Source organism: Patagioenas fasciata, chromosome 1 (assembly GCF_037038585.1).
Source record: "Patagioenas fasciata isolate bPatFas1 chromosome 1, bPatFas1.hap1, whole genome shotgun sequence".
Taxonomy (NCBI): domain Eukaryota; kingdom Metazoa; phylum Chordata; class Aves; order Columbiformes; family Columbidae; genus Patagioenas; species Patagioenas fasciata.
In genome coordinates, this window is record NC_092520.1 from 159,007,951 (window position 1) to 159,026,648 (window position 18,698).

An 18,698-nucleotide genomic window follows, 5' to 3' on the forward strand; every position below is an offset into this window, starting at 1 on the left:
CTGGACGGTGAGTTGGGAACCATATCTTCTGTTTCTGGCTTTTCCCTTGACTTGCTGTATAATCTTCTGCAGCACTTAATCTCTACTTTTCTCCACTTATAAATGATTATAAAGATGTTTTCCTAGCTGCATAAAGCACTTTGCTCTTTAGAAATGGACAGCGCTGTGACATGCAAGTATTACTGAGTGTAGCAAAACGAGTAAAACTGGAAAAGCTGAATATGTTCAATGCATTTAAATATGCCTGGAGGTTAAAAATTTAGTTGGCAGAGCGCCCTAGATTTCTGTCTAATAGGCCTGTTTCCGTGAGCTCCTGCCGTGTCTGACATACTAGCCTGCTGCTGTTCAGACACAGTTGTACATCTGGTGATTTGAGCTGTACCACTCCACCTCTTGTGCCCCTTTGGTGAGCATGTTGGAGTTGGGGTGACGTCGAAGTACTCAGCCAAAGATCTGTGCTTTTGTCTGAGGCTTGAGGACGTTCTGGGACTGGTCCTGTTTTGCAGCGTGCAATGCGATCGGCGGGCACAGTGGAAAACTGCTGCGATGAGTGGGAGCGACGGGGATTGCCCAGCACCGATGCTGCTCGGCGAGGTGCACATGTGGGAATATAGGTCAGTGAAACATCCCGTGGGGCTGCACAGCTGCAAAGGGCACAGGGTGCAGTTGGCAGGCTTGAGCGAGCCAAACTGCTGCCAAAGAGCCTGGTGTGTGCCTGGGGAATGGCGTGTCAGTACACACCGTGTGAGCCTGGTCCTCAGAAATGGCTATGGCGTTTTGGTCCAGAGCTGCCCTCAGGATTGCATGGCTGTTTTGGGATATCTGTGGCAAAGGGCTGTGGGGTGCGTGGACTACCTGGGACCTGTGGCTCCCCCGGGAGTCCCAGCAGGGTACGTGCCTGGTTCTCAGAGCTGCACTGGACTTGGTCACTGCTAACGTGAGGCATAGAGGCTGGAGCAGGTATCATCTGTGTTTTCCAACTGTATCGACTGATCTAACCGATGTGGATTTGGACCCACAAGCTCTTTTTTCAGGACTGTGGCAGTAGCAGCCAGTTTTGCTATCAAGCAAGCCAAAATTGTGCAGCTTCATTTGCATCAGCTGGTGGAATATTTCTAGCTTCATACTATGAGGTCTGCCCAGCTTCTTGATTCCTTCCTGTTTATGTCTGTGTGCAGCATCTTGTAAAATTTCTTCATTCTTTGCTGCTTGCAATTATTTGACTGTGGTCATAATTCCAGTTTTCAAGGTCTTAGGAGAAGTAAAATACTTGGTTGTCTTCTTTTTTTTTTTTTTTAAATTTTATTAATTTTGCCACAGACTTGATGGCAAATTTCTTTTCAACCAACAGAGCCTACTGAAATATCACCTCACTGGAAGTTTTGTCCTCATTTCGCTGAGTTTGGAAGGCATATGCAGCTCAGCTGGGATTCTGGCTGCCTTTTACAATATGAGCATTGGAGGTTTTTGGGTTGAAATCAGCTGCTGTTACTGTCAGCTGGATAGTGCCTTGGTAGAGGAAGCCATTCGTATTCTTCTTTCTGTTATAATATGTACTATTTTGTTTGTTATTCTGTCAAGGACATGCTGTGGGGTCCTCACTGGGCCTTCTCATTAATGACAAACTGAGCAGGAACACCTCAAGATGCTGCCTACAGCTGTCTCCATGGTCCCTTCCTGAGACCAACCATAAACACCCAATTCCCAAACTTCCAGTGAACACTTTATTTGACTTGATTCTCTCTACCAGCTGACTTGCCTTTAAAATTTGCCTGCAGGGAAGGACTAGAGGCTTGCTTGTGAATTAAAAAAAAATGGCTTAAAGACTTCATGAGACACTTGCTGCCAATATGAAGACCATCAAAGCTTATTGTGCTATTAGTGAAGATAACACATTTCAGAGAAGTTACTTTGTCTAACTCTAATTTCCTAGACATGAGGGCCCTTGCAGAGTTCCCAAGCACCCCCTCCCCAGCTCAATAATGGAAAGTTTTTGCAATCAATTTCCCAACTGAGAACCAGGTATTAGCTTCTTTGGTTCCTTCACACATAGGTTTTCACTAAAGTGATGAGCTTACTGCTCTTACACTGACTTCAGTTTCTCTTGATAAGGTAAAGGGCGAACAAGGCATTAAAAACTAGCCCTCCATCCCATGTTTTGAGAAAGTATGCTAGCATTGACAACAGGCTGGTTGATATTCATGATAATATTTTAACTAGACTACAGTGAAAGTTTCCACTAGTCTTTTGGCTGTTCATGAGCATTGTATGGAAGCATCCGTATTTCTCAAAATCAGTCTGTAAGCTGACAATAATTTCTGGTTTTGCAGCAGAAGAGTGAAGGGTGAGAAAAACCCCAAGAGTTTAAAGGAAGATGAGATTGTCTTTTTCTCTTCCTGTCTTTTTTTTTTTTTTTTTCCTGTGTTTGATGTGTTCAGCTGTGCACTGCTTGGAAATCAACCAAGGATGTTACAACAGATGTCTAACTAGTCATTCAGCTTGCTACTGAAGATTCAAGCAGTGCTGAGCTGGAAGTCAGCTGGTGATAGCACTTGACCCAAGTTCAGTGACTGCACCCCAGGGCTTACTCAGCACGCGGTGATCGTTGGGTAATGTTGTCCAAGCAGACATGCAGCTGCCAAGCTTGCCTTACTCTGTTGTTCTGTCCCCTGCAAAAACATGGAAAATGTACTACCCTGGGTCTTTCTGGATGAGCAATTGAGAATGTGGAAAAGAGCTGGTTGATCATGGCAACCAGATGTTCCCACTTGGAATTCAACGTGTCCCTCTGTCCATGTCAGAGTGAAGCTACAAAGCTGGGTTAATTGGCAGCCATTCCGAATCTGCTGGTTTATTAGACAAGCTCTATAAAACCTATTCCATATGTTTATTTTACCAGAAATCCTCTTGGTTTGTGATACAGAACTGAGCATGTTCATGGATATTTGATCCCTCTCAAGATAAGACAAAGATTTGTGATACAAAGAATATTAAATAAAATGTTAGTTCTGCCTCAGCATGGTTTATGTATGTGCTGACAAAAAATAATTTGGTGTTTTATTCCTACCATGAACAATACCAGATTTTTCTTTGGGGATCCTAAGGTTGTTCTTACCTAGTAAGCAAATCTTAATCATGTTTTTGCCAAAAGCAATATCTTTGGCTCCCAAGGCGGGAGACCTCTGAGTATCTGTATGTCCCTACTACTCCTCCCAGTTGTGTTTGCCTGTCAGCCCTTCAATCCCTGACTCTGCAAAATGACACCCAGATCCACCCTGCTCCTCTGCATCCTGCCAGGAGTCATTTTGTTTTGTTCCCCTGGCATCCATGGGAGGTTCTTCTCCCCAGAAATTGCACACTTTCTCTGCCAGGAGGAGCCATGGTGGCACAGTGAGGCCCGCTCAGGGCCATTGCACTACACCTGCCCACTACCAAGCAGGGACAAGCAGCTGAGATCAAAGGGCTGTGGGCAGGAGGCCCCAGAGATCTCCCACTTCTCACCCATCCTGAGGGGTTTGCTGGCAGTGTCACGTTTGGTAAATGGCTTCTGTCCTCCTAACAGCCAGCCTGGAAAACTGTATGCATGTGATACAGAGCAGGTGAACCTGCTAGATTTAGTAAAAGATAGAGTATAATGCAGTGTGCAGATGTTTTTCTCTGTATTTGTATATATAGTATTTCATCAACATCAATAATTGTAGATGTTTGTCCTGTTGTGAAATCAATCCCATACCTATCCTGTCCAGGATTCTGACATCATATTTATCTTGTCAGGAGCTGAGTCCTTTCATTACTTTCCCCAAATCCAAATCTTTTAGTGCTGTTTCGTAAGAAAATGCATTGATCTTATATATCGACCCTTTTGGTGCTGGAGTGCCATATTATTATTTTGTTTCTAGAAACACTCATTAATCTATGTACTTTCTCAGGAAGGTGTATAGCTATCTCACTGGTTTTCAACATAATCGAAACAATGATCTGCAGTACTGACAGTTTGAGGATGCCTTTCTTTGTACAAAAGAATAGTCTTCAAAAGCTTAAATTCATTAAGCTCTACAAAACCATTTGTACAAGTACTTAAGTTTATAGGTGAATTAACTACCATCGAAAAAACAAATGACAGAACAAGTAAAGAAATCTGATTGCCTTTCCTGTATCTTGCTCAGACTACTACATATATCTGTCCCAATGACAAAACTTTAAAATGAATCATGGATTCACTTTTAGCTAAGAACAAACCATAACAATACAGTTTATTAGAACGGAGTTTTCTTTTTTGTTTTCATTCTGGAACGGTATTCTGTGCCATAGGAGTTTCCAATGTAGTGTACAAACCTCTTTCTTTTCCAGCCAAGAGCTAAATGTATATTATATATATGCCTGAATGCTTATTTCTGTAAAATTCATTATTTTTACCTTTAAAAATGCACACAGTTGTTACTAGATATGAAATGTTTAGAGATTGTGGGGCTGAAAAACATGGTGATACTGCTTTAGCTTTATCACAGCTTTGTCCTTTGCATGGCTCAAGGACTTATTCTGCCATGAAAATTATATGCATATCCTTGGAGAAGGCTTTTCTTTTTCCTTTCCTTTTTATTTTCTTTTGCAGACATAATCTACATGATGGTAATAAAAATGAAGCTCTGATAGAGTTTTGCCAGCAAGAATATTAGGATGCTTCCTCATTCTTCTCTTGTTCCTCTTAGGGGGCTCAGGGGGGATTTGGTTTGGTTCTGGTTGCCGCAGACATGTGCTTTGCAGATGCCAGAAGGACCTTTGGGAGACTCATACACTGTCCTGCAGGAGCTACTGGTGGTGATGACTGCATGCAATTTAGAGAAGGCATTCACTAATTCCTTTTGTGCTTCTGACACGAGTTTATGAAAATAGACTGAAGTGGTGATTTCAACTGCTCAAACCAGTCACCTGTGTGAAGGAACAGAGGTTTTTTTCTGAGTCAAATTGTCTGTAGCATGTCCCAATGTTCAGAATCATGGCCCCATAAACAGATTGTCTCAGTTTGAAGTGTGTTGCAAGGAAAAGGTTCTGTCACATATTCTGAAAGATTAAAGGCCTTCAAGACATGCGTGTGTTTTGCAGTCAGCAATAATTGGTTTTATGTCAAGCTTCTCTATGATATCAGTTTTGGATTTTGTCCATTTGAAGTAATGTAACAGTTAAGATTTACCTAGTTTATTGTGTAAAGAATTGTATTAGAAGTAATTTGCCTAATGGCTAATAGCTGAACCAGTTCCTTCAGCCATTCTTCTTGAGCGAGTCCACTGAAAATGGAGATGCTGCTTTCATTCTCCCAGTCATGGGATCCGTATCATGTTATCTAGCTTAGATAAACCTCCCTGTACTGTGTAGGGCATTTAACTTCTTTGTCTGTCTTTAAAAATGGAAGTAACATGACAATATTAGGACTTCCTTAGCTGTGTTTGGTGTTCATTCTGGATATCTGAGTGGCCTGCTCTCTTCCTCTCCCACCCACAGACCACCAGAGCCTTCTTCAGTCCTCCTCCCGCTATGCCTCCCTGGCTTCTCTGGCTCCTGCGAGCCATACCTAGTGCCTCATTCCCAGCACATCGCCGGGAAATAGCAGAAGCCAGGTAAGCTGCAGCTAGTTTTACTCAGTGCATTTGCTCCCATTTCATGCCCTCCATGTTGTGCTTGGGTCAACCACCTCCCTTGCTTGGTCCCTAACACGGCACTGCCGGTCCTCCCCATATTTACTCACTGGCTTTCATTTAAACATGTAAACCCAAAGTGCATGCAGGAGTGGAGCCTGAGGCTGGCCTGCACTTGGTCCAGCTGGAGAATCAGTGCCATTTAAGAGAGTATCGTCATTTTCCTGGTGGTTAAGAGACAGAAGTTGAAGGATGGTTGATAGGGTTACCACTTGTCAATGCCAATACCCCGAGGAGCATCTTGGCAGCACAACATAGCTAGGTCATTAGTGGTTTCCTTTCGAGTCAGCCATGAATGCGTAAGGATAATGTCAGGACTCTGTTTACCAGAAAGTCTGGTTTCAGTAATCCAGCTGAAGTTTGGTGGGGCTTTTTTTGTTTGTTTGCTTGGTTGGGTTTTTTTTTTTTGTGTGTGTTTGTGTGTGTGTGTGTGTGTGGTGTTTTGTTTTGTTTTGTCTTTAATGGGGGCTGGGAGTTGGATTCAAGTGTTACCAGATCTTGAAACCACTAAGCATTGTGGATGCCTCCTCTGTGGGCTTATGAAAGGCAGTCTCCTCTGGCTAGACATGGAAGGGTTTTGAGGGATAACGTAAGGAGTATGTGAGCTCCTGATGAGGAGGATTGGTGGCAAAGGATAGGCTTTTTCTGTAACACCACAACCAGTTGCCGTAAGTGGAGAAAGATGCTTGTCTTGGTTCTGCAAAAAGGCACCTGTCTACTTCAGAAGTGAGCACCATGGAAAGCTGTCTGCCTGCTTCTGTGTGTGCCCACAGACTGTTTCCACTGCCTCTAGTTTTCATCTGTATTGCACCTACATGAGAATAAAGAGGAAAAAAAAAATCAAGGCTTTTCATGTTGATTATGTTTCGGCTGTGGGTTGCTTCAGTGAGAGAGCGTTACTGACATGATGCGGTGGGGGGAGTGGCAGGAATGGGAATTACCTGCCCCTGGCTGGTTTCCTGCCTCTTAGGATAAATGTACAGCTCGTGTTTTTTTGTGCAGCCTTCATTGTGCTGACATTGATGTCAGTCCACACTGACTTGTTTTCTCATAGCAAACAGGAACAGCGCTTGATGTGCATATTGTCATTTTCACAGCCCATATGGTCTTCTCAGGTTCCTCAGGTGCTTGGCAGAAAGAGGTTATGCATCAGCAGCTTAATTCACAGCTCCTTGAGGAGTCAGGGGCACTCCTCAAGGAGGGTGAGCAGCTAATCCCAAGCCTAGCACTTGCCTCCACCTAGGCTAGTCTGATAATTGGCAATGTGCAGCATGGTAATAATTTAAGAGAAAAATTAACCACCTTGAGGAAGGCATGATTCCTCATGTTACTGGAATCGTATGTCAAACACCTGTGTGCCTGCAAGGGAGCCCAGCTGGATCTTCTACAATAGTTGGGGCTGTAGATTTTTTTCCACTTAAACATGAAGATGGAGCTGGTTGTCCAGAGGAAAATGCAATGAAGTCTAAAAGCTTTGAAGACTTCAGCTACTCTTTCCTTCTGGCTGGGGTCAGCCCTCTTAAAAGTGAGACTCTCCAGATAAACGAGCCTTGTGGGCATGGGAATTTCTGCCAGAACAGAAAGGTTGGGTAATCAGTCACATTAATTTGGGCTAAGTGAAGCATGAATGAGGCCTTTACAATTCATTCAATGTTAATCATATTGTTAGCTAGAATAACAAAACTGACTCTGTAGAAATCCAGTCTAATTTCCTTTTGTTGTAAAGTTAATCCAACCGTGTTGTTATTGCGTAGAAGTTCTGTCTTCCTAAAAGATCTTTGACATTGGCTTAACATCGCTTTCATAAGCTTAATTCTCCTGATTGAATACTGTTTTGGTATTTAGCAGAGATAACCACTCCATATATTTTGTGAAAATAAACTGGTAATCATCTGTATACCCTTGAAAAGAAAGAGTACCAGACATACATTCAGGCAGTGTATGAGAACTCTGAAATAATAAGGAAGAATCAGATGAAAAATAATAGTATAAACAGTGAAGTAGATATTGTCCAAAAGGTAAAATTATCTGACAAATACTAAGGTATATCTTCCCTGAGGGACAGACACGTGTGTCTTTGTACTCATTTTGTGCGTGAAAGAAAACAAGACATGGAAAGGATATCTTAGTCACTGTCACATAAGGTGTATTTCAACTTCATAAAGGATTTGATCATATGTGTTACCTAAACCTTGGCTAATGATGATTCGTCTTTAATATATTACTAAAATAGAGAACAGCACTAAAGAAAAGGTTTGGGTCAGTTAATTCATGCCTATCCCTATCTCGACCTCTGATGCCGAGATAATAAAATCAGTTGAAAAATACAATTAAATCCTATTTTCAGGTCTGCCTTTTGAGCATGCCTTGTGCCCATCACCTAAAATATTGCCCCCAGGTACCCTCACATGCTTTATACACAAAAGCAGGAAAATATGTATACACAGGCACACAGTAAAGTCACTGGCAGCCAATGCATTTAACTCTCAGCTGAACACACTTGTGTGGTACTTGTCCTTAGTGTCCTTAATGGTATTTCTTTTGCGTTTCAAGCTCTTGTAACGTTCAGTTTTCATCGCATAAGCAGTGGGATCACAATCAGTTGGTTGCTTGGTTTAAGTGAGGAGAATGTTTAAGGGTTTTCCTTTACATCCAAAGTCTGAGTGTCTCTGTCTTCTCCGATATTGCCAAAGCCTACCTTGACATGTTTAAGCAGCTGTAAGACCCTGCTGCCCTCGGAGGGCTGGGTCTGCCCTTTCCACCCTGGTGCTCCCATCTCCTCCCTGTGCTGGTGTCAACAGCTGCACTGTTATGCCACTCTGTGGTACATTGGCTTCAGGTTTTGAGGAACACACCGAAACCTAATATAGCAAATGAATATGCCCAGGTTTATGCCTGGTCAGACCCACGAGCTGACCTGATGTACCATGTGGCAGCACCATCCCCAGCCCTGACCCAAGAACGGCTGTGGGAACATGGAGCCAGTGACCAGCTTGTGCCTTTCAGCTGTGACAGGGTCTGGCACTGGCCGAAGTTGACTGTAATGCCTTTCCCACATGACTGAATATATAGACAAAAGGGAAAATTTAGCAGGATTTTAATTCTTCCTTTAAAAATAAATCTCACTAAAGAGGAAGTAAATTAAATTAATAAACCCCTTATTTTTAAAATTCCATTCCTTAAAACTGACTGCATGACTTTTTGACAGGCTGATCTGTAACGTCTGAGGCCCTAGGCTCAGTAGGTTTATGGATGAAGCACCATCTTGGAGTCGCCTTCCAGTTAAGTGGCAGATCAGAGTAGTGATTTTCATTTTCATATATGCAGCTGCTCTTTTAGTCTCGCCAATTATCTTAATTCAGTACTTTTCAGCAGAGGTCCTAGCAATGTTCTTGTCTCTGCATGTTTTATGATGGCCATCAGACAGAGCCAAGGTTGTATCTCGGGCTTTTACACCTCGAAGGCATAGACTCCCCTCCTACTCAGGGACTCTTGTCTATGCTTTGCACATTCTTCTGGCGGAAGAGGATGCCATTCACCATTTGACTTTATCTCTGTCAAAAGCTGCTGGGGCCCAAAAGTGCCACAGGGCTTTCATGCAGCTCAGCATGCTGAACTTGAAGCCTTTCTCTCCAGCCCCTCCAAATACAGATCATGTGTTGCTGCAGATATTGCTGGCTTTAAATGCTTAAAACATCCATGTGACTCTCAGAGTCACCAGCACAATTCTTTTTCCTGTTAATTAACCATAGCCAGAACAGGTTAGAAAATATGTTGTAAGCACACCTCTCCAGCTATCATCCTGCAGTATTCTGGACAGGAGTGGGTTCCAAAACTTCCTTATTTCATAAAATCATTTTGGTTGGACGAACACCTTCAAGATCATCAAGTCCGGCCATTAACCTAACACTGCCAAGTTCATTTTAGTGGATTTCTGGGCATGACTGAGGTGCCAGGTCCACTCTGAAGGAAGGTGTCGTTTTTCTCTTAGACAGAAAGTGGCACCAAGAAAGAACACTCCAAATTCCAGCACCTTTGAAAGCTGGGGAAATTGGACTATATTTTAGCTCACATCAACCCTGAAGACTCGTTGCCTGGAGGTTCTGGTTGTTATGAATGCAAAGTGGTTGTGTGTCTGCCTGCAAATGCCTAGATGGGGTTATATGGGTCCATAACTCTCTGCTTGGGAAGTGTTTTCTCTGGCGTTTGTACTCTCTTGGCTTTACGTGACAGAAAATAATTAACAAATTTATGTGAGGGATTATTGGTGATGGGTTGTCATTTCTGCCCTAGGGACATGGCAACTGCCTTCCAGGACAACTCCTGGTCCACACCCAGGTCAGTCTCCTATATTTTATACTGACCCAATGTTGCTGTGAGAAATGCCCATAAACTCTATAATAACATATTACCCATGCCTTTATCTTTTTCTCCAGTCTGTTATGGAAAATGTGAATATTTCTGATGGCTGCTTTCTAGGGAAAGTGTACTGAGGACTCTGTAATGCTCCCAAATGTTCTGTGAGAGAGAAAAATGTGACATATTTATAAACAGATTTCAGTTGTAATGCTAATTGACTGAGGCTGACAGCCAGCGTTTTGTTGGGAAAGCCTTTCAATCTTAGTGGTTTTTAAAAATATGTCCCTCTGTCATTAAGCTTATTGCTTGGTATGTGGCTCTCAGTACTGCCAATGTCCTTCATGCATGGGTGAGGGACAGTTCCTGACTGGGTGGGCAGAGGGTCTGCACATCCTCTCATTTTCAGATGCAGCTGGTGGGACTGCAGTCCTGGTCACTGGGAAAAGTGTGAGATGTTCCATGAAGGTGGTCTCCAGGCCAGCAGCTCAGTCATGACCCCCTCAAACAACTCAGACTGTCCATCAGCTGCTTTAGCAGACAAACATAAGGACAAGGTCAGAGGGCTGCCAGATTCTGTGCGCTGGGATTATGCCTGAGGTACTACATCTTTCATTATCCTTAGCGAGCATCACATTTGCTTGCTTGTATTGTAGAGATATATTTTATTTGCCATCTCAAAGTCTCATAAATGAGACAGTCTTAGCTGCCATACCCTTGCCACAGTTGCGACTTCTAATTCCTGCTCTCCTGTGAGACTTCAGGGTTTTTTTGTTTGTTTGTTTGTTTGGGTTTTTTGTTTTGTTTTGTGTGTGTGTGTTTGTTTGTTTGGTTTTTTGTTGTTGTTTGTTGTGGTTTTTTGTTGTTATTGGTTGGTTTTGGTTTTTTTGTTTGTTTTTGTTTTGTTTTGTTTTGTTTTGTTTGTTTTTTTCAGTTTAAAGATGGAATCACATCGCTCAAGTTGTTTGGTTTTGCTCCTTAGTACACATTCCCTTTGGGAATGAAACTTCTGCAGCAGTGGTTGAGTGAGTCTTGTTCACCTTTGGAGAGACTGTAGCCATGTAAAGAGCAGCACAGAGGACCAGCATCTCCTCACACTATTCTGGAGCAGTATTGCGAGGCAGCGGTGCCCTCCCTTGTCCCTCAGGATAAATCTGACTTCTTCTGAGTGATTATCATTTTACAACATGTTGGGGACCCGTCCACAGGAAATTTCGTTATGAAAATGTAGTTGGGGCTTTGGTTATTTGGTTTAACAGGGTTGTTAACAGATGGAATTGAATGTCCAAAGTTCTTTTAGTTTTGATTGAATGGGAATTGGCGTAAGGTTAATTAAGTGCCAATTGATTTTTGTAAACAAGTTGGAGAACATGATTTATGAAACACAAAATTAGTTGCAAATTATCAACCTTCAAGTATTTTTAATCAAGTGGATTTTAATTAATCTACAATTTTTGTATTGTATTTAAACATTTATTGCTATTGCTAAATTATAATTAAATAACGATTTATTACTCAGAAGAGGAGAAAAAAATCTCCTCTGATAACATTTTATTCAAAGCGTGGATTTTTACTGCCCTCCCTGCACCCCTGCTTGTGCTGGTCACGTCTGGTATCACTGATCTTTTCTGTGGAGAGAAAGACCGCTTCTCACTGAGACATCATTAAGCAGTAAATTAGTCTTGGTCACGCAAATGCGGACTATGCAAATGCTGAAGCACTTTGCCGTTGCATGCGGTGAAAGCTGCTCCTGGATGTCGGCCAGGGGCTGGTGCAGCTCTCCCAGCCCTGCCCAGGGAGGAATACTCAGGGTGCAGCCACAAGATGGGGGTGGCCTCCCCAGCTGTGCCCACTTTGCTTTCCTTCCAGAGCTGTGATGTGGCCGTGCTTCAGTGGTGAGCATGGCAAACCCAGGGTGACTTGGTGCAGATGGAGAAGCAATGGAAGCTGGTGTTGCACCCTGCTGGTCCTTGGTACGTGTCTTTTAACTTGTCTTTCTTAGTCGGCCAAGTTAATAGTTAACTTTTAGGTTTTATTCTCATTGATCTATTATGAGAAAAATACAAAAAAGCATACATTATAAGCAGAAATAGAGATACGAGTTACATCAGTAAGCAAGTTATAAGGTGATACAGGGATGTCCAGCAGCAGGATTTGGGAGAGGCAAAGCATGAGATGACATCAAAAGGACTTTCCTGTGGATGGGTTAGGGGGAAGGTTGCTGTGCCTCTGCTCACCCATAGCTGTTACAATCATGGGACACAGAGTCATGTAAGTTATTCTACCACCAGTCAAGGGAGCCCCTTGCAAAAGCTGATATTGCAGAAGTGCTCTCCTGCTCCCTATTTTGTCAGTGAGACCAGGGATGAGCAAATGAAGGATTTTTTCATGCTCTGAAAGCTGTAGTCTTGCCAGATAGACATGGAAACATGGAGACGAGCCAATTTGCAGGAGCTGATGCTGCACTTGTGTCTCCATAAGGCATCTCTGAATAAAGTTCAGCTTCCAACACCGTCAGCTCAGCACTTTGCCTACTTTAAACACAATGACAGTGTTGTTTTTAATTAATGGCACAGTAGTCATCATCAAAATTACACTTACAATATAAAGAGCTTTACCATTTACCAAGAGTTATGTATCTTCAGTATGCTTGTTGATATTCAACCAGCAAGGTTGGATCCCCTGGGCAGAAAAGTTGACATTGAACTGCTTTCTGGATTCTCTCAACCACTGTAAAATACATTTGTCTTTACTCAAGCTCTCTGCAGATCAACTAGAATATTAATTACTCTCAGATATTATCCTTTAAAAAGCTTTTTAAGAGAGAAGAAAACAAATTGTATGTCCTGCAAGGAAGGGTAATTGTCTCTTTTGAGGTGGGAGCATCTCACAGTGTTTAGCACTGAAATAGCTCCGATAATGTAAAAATCCCAGTGAAGACAATTTTTCTTATAATACTGTTGGTTACTTGAGGCCAAGCCTATATGTTGTTTAGTTGAGCTTTGCCTCAGTGGTATTCAGGTAAAAACCATACTGATGAGGGGATTGTTTCCATCATGTTTTGCGCTCAGCCAGCCAGGCAGGATTTGCTTTCCCCATGAGGATGCTCCTTCATCTTGCTGGGGCTGTGTTGCCCAAAGTCAATACTTTGAGGCTTGAAGCAAGTCCGATATCTATCCTTTGGTGGTTGCTGTGTCCTGTCTTTCCTAAGTGAAAGGGCTCCTCAGGACATGGTGGTGTCCTTTCTATGAGCCCAGAGGGAAGGATCTCCATCAGAGCAGCTTTGTGGATATACCTCACCTTAAATAGAGGAGGTAGACAGTAGGCAAAGCAAATAGACTTTCTTGTGACCTTTTTCTTCTAATCGTGAGGGAAAGTGAATAATTGGTTTTGAAACTGATACTGTTCAGCAGATCAGCACTTCCACCTTCTGTGGGTGAGCCACAGAGTTATTTGCTCCATGTATTAATTATCTAAAGAAGGAATGGAAAAAAAAATCAGATCCGTAGTTTGGAAATTATGTCAAATATTTAAGTTAGAGAAGAAAAAATGAAAATATGCAAATGTACAATTTATTATTCATTGGCAGTAGCTATTTCCCCTTAGAGCAGGCAGATTGGGAAGAGCAATTAACTAACAGTCTTGCGTTTTGGTATGTGCAAGGGGGAGAACGAGCCATTCAGGATAGAGCACACAGTGGAGGCAAAAGGTACTTCTGCCCTTCCTGGGTGATGAATGAGATCAAGCCTTGAGTGTGCCTCCTGCTGATAGACAAAATTCATGACGGCTTCGTGCCTCAGGGTGGCCTGACCCTCACTCTGGGACAGGACCCAGCCCAGTGTGGCACCGAGCAGCTGTGTCCCTGCCGAGGTGACGAGGTCTGGGATCAGTGCTTGCACTGGTGAGCTGGCCAAGACCTTCACGAGCTGCTGACAGGAATGATTTGAATGATGGATTTGCCCCAGGGAATGCCGGATTAATTTACAGGCAGGACGGAGGGAAAATGCTAGATGTGACTGTCGACAGATCACAGAAAACCCCTAGCCAATGTACTTAGGGATTTAAAAACAACCACCCAAGAGCCAGATTGTGTAAAGGACAGAATGGAAAAAAAATAACGTGGGATTATTATTTTTCCTTTCAAGGAATTTGCTGTCCACCTTACCAGAAATGCAGCTCCCTGTTCTATTTGCCTGTTGTTTGGCAGAGCAGAGAGTGCTCTGAAGTGGGTAATAAAAATTAATGAGAGCAGGAAAAGATCTCCAGGAAATATAACAGAAAAAAACCAAACCAACTTTTCATCCAGAGAGGGGATGACTGCAGAGACACAGTGGAAGGATGTACAACAACAAACAGTGCAGAGAAAGCAAATTGGCCCAACTGAACTTCCTTCTAGTACTAGCATAAGAAGGGATTTTGTAAAAGGAATGCATTAATGTAAAATGAACAATTTAAAAGAAAGCGTTAGCAGTCTTACTGAAAGGAACGAACCCAGTATGTTTCAAAAGCTCTGCATATCCTAAATAATTTAATAGTACAACTTTTGCAGTAATCATATGGCCATCACCGTATTATCATTTTACGAAATATCACGTTGAAATACAGCTTTTTTGTTGTTATGAATACCGATTTCAGTAAAAAATCATTTTACAGTCAGAACAATCTTAATGTTCAACATCTCCTCTTTAAATATGTAATTGTGCTAGCTTGAGGTGAATGTACTGCAGACATTTTTGTCCTGCCTTGTAAGTGAAAGGAAATAAAACATGGCAGAGAGATTTCATGTTGAGATGGGGGTGAAATTCAACACTCTCTTTTTAATGAAACAAAGGGGCTTTGTGTGAGGGGCCGTGGGGCACACCGCTGAACTGCCCAGGGAATGCTGTGGGGTAGCGATACAGCGCTTGTGTTTCTGTGGCAATTTCTTCTTGATATTCCCAGAAGAAGTCATTGTGAACTTTGCAGTCATAGGGAGGGATCAAGCCTTGCTCCAGACCTGAGGAGTGCGCTCTTTGGAACCACTACAAAAGCCACTCTCCTGGGTTGAATCAAAGGTCCAATGCCCCTTGTTTTTTGTCTCAGGCATTTTACTATGTGTCAGCTAGGTTATCATGTGGTTTCCAGTGCTTCTCAGTGCCATTCAGCAAAGCCTGTCTCCAATCTTCTTTCTGTTTTCTAGAGGACTAATGAATATGTGGGAGAACACACAGTGCAGCACGGGTCCTACCGCCAGCTAAATGGAGAGGTCTGAAGACTTAAGGACCCCTAAGTTTCCAACTCGACTTATCCAGTGAGCTTTCTGTGTAAAAGTAAGAAAAATCCATCCACGTCTGTTTTCTGCTCGGTACCTTCATAGTTATTCCTCTAAAATTGCTCTGTTGGTCAGCTAAGAAGTGTTTTTATTGCTGCTGGTAGTGTAATGAGTATTCCCTCTGAGATGTTTTTATATACTTTCCAGAGTAGAACCAAATCAGCTACAGTTTTAACACAGCTTCTTATCAGATTGAAATTGTACAGACTACAGAGAGTAATTTTTTCCCCCTGTCTTCAAACTGGTTTCTGATCTACCATTGTGTGTAAAACTGCTTACCTGAAACAGTTGTTGTTGAAGTGCCGCATGTTCTACTATTTCCATGCTTACTTGTTTGTTTCCTGAAATATAGCAGCTGTTTTTCCCAGTAATTAGCGCAATAGTTCATGCCAAAGCTAACAAATTAAAGACTTAGCTTTAATTTCAGAAGATTACTAAAGCACGAGCTCATGTGTCTATTTTTATTCATCTGTTAGTAAGTACAGTTGCCAAAAGTACTTTCCAGTTCCTGCTCCATGCTCAGAGCAGGGAGAGAGCTACCTGCAGAAGGAGATTTAACCTGTAAATTTTAAGCATTTAAGGACATAACACTGCCATTTGGAGATGCTCTCTTTCCCCTTTGCCAGAGGAGGAAACCTAGATGACTAATTTGGTTTAATCTAGTCTACACCTAGGTAAAATGAACACCACCCCAATTTACCAACTTAAAAAGGTCTTTAAGCCATGAGTTTGTGCAATATCCCACTGGCCAGAGTGTACTACTGCGAGTGCTCAGAATAGTCCTGGTTTAGTATCCAGACTGCAATTCAAAATTTATTTTAGGAAAAGAAAAACTAATAACCATATTAAACAAAAAAGCGCTGCCTTATTTAAATAATACTAAGTGCCACAGTATTTAAATTGGACTAAAATATCTCATTTTCATAGGCAACTGTTTCTTTCTCACCTTTATTCCTATTATACATGTCATTTGTACAAGGAACAGATTATGAAGATTCAAAAAATATTCTTCAATGGAAACTGAATTTAGCTATGAATAGAAACGACAAATGAAAAGGCTAAACCCCAGTTGCGTCAAGAAGTATATTAAAATCCCTTCTACAAAACAAAGAGACATAGTATCTCTGGATGGGGCTCTGTTTTGTACAAAAAGTAGGCTTCATATATTTTGAAAGGTTGAAGAGTTTTTTGCTTTTCTGCCATGTTCTCTTGTACCCGCTGTGGGCTTCCACCTACCTTCTCTTTTTTGGTGGAAAGACCAGAGATTACAGCAGCTCTGAAGTTTCATTGCATGGGTAGTGTGGGAAAGCCACTTCCCTGCCTGAGTTAGTTTCAACCACAGCGCCCTTGAAGAAATTGATGAGATGAGGTGAGCTTTCTTTTTTTTTTTAATTTTAAAAAAAACTAACACTAGTTTTTCTACCCCAAATTTCTATCCAAATTTCTATCCAAATTTCTATCCAAATATTCAGGGACCACAGCAAGATACGCCACCAAAAGCCACTAGAAAGACACTCAGAAGTTTTAATCCTTTTCCTCTTTTTATTGCTGTTCAGCAGCTGCCTCAGGTCAGACACCCCTTTGCTTTCTCCTCATTTGCAATCTTTACCATATAAAATCTGCAGCCATCGCTGGCTCCAGTGGGTCACAGCTGAACCTCTTCTCTCAAATATCAGGTTTACCAAATATTAACAGCTTTTTCTGGCAAGAAGTGAGTTATCTGTGGTTTGATATGTAACAAGTCCAAGAGTGGTGTCATTGCAAAGGCGACACAGTTGTGTGTGGTATTTGTTTGTTTTTGTTTTGTTTGTTTGTTTGGGGTTTTGTTTTTTTTTTCTCCTGAAATTTGTACCTTAATTGCTTCATTTTGGATGCATTCATTTGGAGTGATTTTAATTAAAATATTAGTCAAAACATTCTTATTCCTTATTTGGGCTCAAAAATCCCTTGATGGGGGACTGCCCTGTCCAGCGGGCAGCAGGGACATGTCGGCTCAACCCTTTTTTTCTGTGATTTCTGATGCTGCACAAGGCACTGCATGCATCACTTAGGAACAGTAGGAAACTGCCTGCATCCTGATCTGATTTAAATTATTATGGTGTATAGAGAAACAATGTTCAGATCAAACATCTTTAAAAAAAAAAATCCCATATGCCGCAAGTTCCAAACAAAGCTGGAGTTTGCCTGGGACGTAATGACACCAGCCTGTTGTGCTCTTCTGCAATAGCCTGTAATTATTTCTCTCCTCAAACTGTGCATACATCATTGAGGAGGCTGATTGATACATAAATAAAAAAACTGTATTAATTTCAAGCTACATTAGGAACACAGGAGTAAAAATAACCAAAATCTGATAGATAGAAGAAAAAAATCCAAAATTAGAAGAAATCTGATGGGGAGGTTTCCAGGGGAGTTAGAGAGCAAGGAAGAAAAAAAAATTAAAACATCAGAAAGTAAAAACATTTGCTATTGCTGCAGTATTTGACACGGCATGTGGTCTTTGTGGGGTCCTGCAGGTCTTACACTTACAGAATCATAGAATTATTTGAAAGTCTGTTAAGATCACCAAGTCCAGCCATAAATCTAGCACTGCCAAGCCCACCACTAAACCGCATCCCTAAGCGCCACCTCTATGACTCTTTTAAACACATCTAGGGATGGTGAATCTGCCACTTCCCTGGGCAGCCTGTTCCAACGCCTGACAACCCTTTCTGTGAAGAAATTTTTCCTGATATGCAATGTAAACCTCCCCTGGATTGATCGTTTAGAGGCTGGGCAAAGGCAGCACTTCAAAGGTACAGCATAATCCCTGTGTCTCCATCTTGTCTTCTTCAAGGCCATGAGGAAAATGTGATCATGTGAAGCCCAGTGTGATTTTTCTAAATCTCAGTGTTTCTCTAGAAGGAGGAAATGTATTGGGAAAATGCAGAGGGCAGATGGAGCTGGCAGAGGCCATCAAGGAGGTGTTGGGTGCTCCTGCTTTCCTTCTGCTATTTTGGAGTCTGCAGTTTGACTTCAAAGGCTTTAGCATGCCTGAGCAACAGCTGTTTGACATAGTGGGTTAAATTGGGACCAGAATTTCACATGACACTTGGATTTGACATGACAAATCAAGGTATCTTCCCAGGCTCCCTACCTCATGTTGAGTTGGTTCATATCTCACAGCTAAACACAGATATCCTCCATAGCTCCTGGAAGATGCTGTTTTGGCTGCCAAAACAAGCTCTTTCTGCCTAAGGGACAGTGCCTGTCATCTTCATTTTTTCACAGCTGCTATTTCTAACCAGGAAGAAGGTGGCTGCAATTTTCAAACTGGCATGTTAGAAGTTAAGCTTTTA

The 18,698-nt window shown here is 42.1% G+C and overlaps 1 long non-coding RNA gene across 1 annotated transcript in view; it reads left to right on the forward strand.

Annotated features, from left to right (window-relative positions):
* Nucleotides 1-356: 356 nt before the first annotated feature.
* Nucleotides 357-18,698, forward strand: part of LOC139827055 (uncharacterized) — a 51,467-nt gene continuing 33,125 nt past the window's right edge. The window contains exons 1-2 of the long non-coding RNA XR_011737240.1: nt 357-614; nt 15,229-15,358. This is a non-coding gene — a long non-coding RNA (uncharacterized lncRNA). The remainder of the gene's footprint in view (nt 615-15,228; nt 15,359-18,698) is intronic.